The sequence below is a fragment of the Boleophthalmus pectinirostris genome, unplaced genomic scaffold, assembly GCF_026225935.1.
Source record: "Boleophthalmus pectinirostris isolate CB_2022bp ecotype Guang Dong unplaced genomic scaffold, ASM2622593v1 HiC_scaffold_7, whole genome shotgun sequence".
NCBI lineage: Eukaryota > Metazoa > Chordata > Actinopteri > Gobiiformes > Gobiidae > Boleophthalmus > Boleophthalmus pectinirostris.
The window spans coordinates 25,302,951-25,306,119 of NW_026571473.1; positions in this window are offsets into that span (position 1 = coordinate 25,302,951).

The following is a 3,169-nucleotide window of genomic DNA, read 5'->3' on the forward strand; positions in this document are numbered from 1 at the left end:
TTAAGTGCTTCACATATCAATGTAAAACATTTTACTTAAAAAAAAAAAATCAGCAGAGTTATGTCTGAACCATGAGGAAACTAATAGAATCAATAAATAAAATAATAAAAATGAAATCAATACATAAAAGTAAAAAATCAAGATATTAGGTTTCAGCATTATCAAATAAAATATAAAATCTGAAATATTTACATATCAAAACAATGGTGCAACATAAAAAAAAGAAAAATCATAGTAAAATATAAACTATGATAAAATAAAGGCATGCATAAAAATAAGTGGTTAAATAAAAACAGACTTCTAGGACAAAAAGTGAGAGTGCCAGTCTGTCTGTGCACTGAGAATGTTTTAAAGTATTTCTAAAGAAAACCAGAGTACTCACCGTAGTTGCAGAGGTGGAGAGAGTCTGAGGCGGAGTGGGACAATTGAGTTGCTGACACAGACAGAGCAGAGGAGGCTGAACTGCTAACCCTAACCCTCTCCTCCCTCTCTCTCTCTATTCCCATTCCCTCTCTTTCTATTCCCCCTCTCCTTCTCTCTCTCTCTCTCTCCTCTCATTCTCTATTTTCTCTCTCTTCTCTCTCTCCTCTCTCCGTGACACCACACTGTAGCCCCGTCTGTGTCCCGGACAAATTTGATAACAGAGAGGGACTCCCGTTGTGAGGTTTTGGTCTGAACTCTGACCCCCACCCCTTTTCTTCTCCATCCCCTTCTCCTTCTGAGAACCACTTGTGTTCCCTCACAATAGCTTGAGTCAGGGCGCGGCGCAGATTTGAGATTTTTTTTTTGCTCCGTCAAGAAGAATGGCGTGCCACAGTCACCCCTATAGGTCCACTATTACTCCATGGAAACTCAACTACTCCCCCACCCTTCCCTCTCCGTCTCACTCACTCATACATAGAGGATGGGTTGTGTTGTTCATTTACAAGTTTATGAGTAGGCTCTTTAGAGATGATCATTTTGTAGATACAGGGCCCCATGCACTATAGGAGAGAGTGAAAAACAAGAGAGGGGAAGGGGGGGTACAGACCAAAGACAGAGGCCCTTGTTCCGGGACACTTGCCTCCTGGGGACGTCCTGAATTGGAATGCCTAAAATAATCAGTCACATAGCTGCAGGACAGATGTGCACAAGACCCACTGGCTTCGTTGGTCAGAGAATATTTCTTTCAGATCGCAGCTGCATCCAACACTCTCTCTTTATAACGGCGATATGCAAATGAGTATGTAACAAGTGAATGAAGCTACTATCCAAACAGGGCGGATCGCATGATATACAGCCAACTGCTAATTGGGTTGGCCCACACTTTTGTTTTGTATCTTTTGAGCTCTGAAGCAAAAACGTCACTGTGAAACTGTACTGTGAAACTGTTTACAGAGGTGACGGTCATAAATTCAGAATCACTGAAGTGAGAATGTTCGTTTTTGATGTAGGAGTTGAAGAGCAGAGGTGGGTAGAGCAGCCAAAAATGTTTACTTCATAATAATATTACTCATGTAGAAGTACAAAGCTGTAGTCCAAGAAATTACTCAAGTAAGGGTAATTTAAAGATTGAGTAGACACAAAAATTCAAAAACAAAAACAAAATCATATCTAAAGGAGCGGTGCTTGAAACACAAATGTTGAAATTATTTAATATCGTCAACATAAAACTTTCGTTACTTATAGACTTACAGTGGGAAAAGTGACCAAAACTTTTACTGAAGTAAGAGTACTGCTACTTCATACAGAATATTACTTAAGTAGGAGTAAAAGTATGCTGCTAATGTATTCTGAAATGCACAATTTCTTAGAAAAAATGTCACTGTTGTAAATATAACTGAGTACTACCCACCACTGTCAAAGAGGACCACGAAGCTCAAGTGTAAAGTAAATAGAGTTTGTGGAGTCTGCCACAGGTAAAGCTAGAAATGTAACTAGGCAAAAGTGAACACCGTAGCAGCAGGCCTCCAGAAAAGATAGGGGGAGAGTCCTGAGATGTATTTACATTTTTTATTCTGTGTATCAACGTGTGTGCGTGTGTGTGTGTTCACGTGTGTGTGTATCAGTGTGTGTGAAGTAGATCTTCTGATCACGGCAGGGTTATCTTTGTGAGCTCCTGTGCAACAACAGGGCCACAGGAACTCACCATCCTTGACTCCAATATACTCTATTGTATTCTATGTGTGTGTGCTGGTAACAGTTTAATAGTAAAGTACATTGCCAAATGTAGATACAGTACTTTATATTTATCACATTTGCTGTAAATATCATATTTCATAAAACTTTAGGGGGTAGGAGTGTTACTTAGATATAGAGAGATTGTGCAGAATTGTGCTTCTGGTGCCCTTCAGTGCGGGGACCAGTCTAGAATACAAAGCTGAAAAAACTGAGGCACTCAAAAAGTACAAAATAATTAAAAGCCTTTAATACCACATGGCAGATAAAGTTAAAATCACGAAATGCATTGGTATGATTTTAACTTTATCTGCCATGTGGTTTTAAAGGCTTTTAATTATTGTGCTTTTTCAGTGCCTCAGTTTTGTCAACATCATATTTCACAGGTTTAAATCAAACCAGTAATGATGTAGTTTTGGCTACTGTACTTTAACCATGTAAGTGATTCTTACATATTTACTTTAATGGTGCATTTTGAATGGATCATGTGTAAATCCCTACAAAATATTAATTCCCTGGAATACAAGGTAAATCACAGACTCTACAACGACTCTACACTGTTGTAAATTATTGTACGCCTATTTTGCTCTTGAGCATTTTTAATCACAATACTTTTACCTAACAATACTTCAGAATGATCAGTGCTTCCCTTTTGGTCAGCATTGTTAAGCCTAATTAAGGAAGGAAGACTATTGACTGGAAACAAACAATAAGTCAGTATGTGTCAAACAGTGACAGTAAAACAAAACCCATTGGGCTGACGTCCTTCCGTGTGCTGTGGCAGGTTTCCTCCTCACACTCATTTAAACACAATACTAAATTTACAAAGTGTCAAAATGTAATTCACACCTACAGTACAATACACATGTCTATCCTTGTCACACCAGCAATAAGTTAAGAGTTAGTCATTTATATGCTGTTCCAAGATTGTAGCTATGGTGTATAGTTCTATGGTTAGTTAGGTATATAGTGTATACCATAGTTGCATATTTAAAAAGGAGATAGGAGGTAC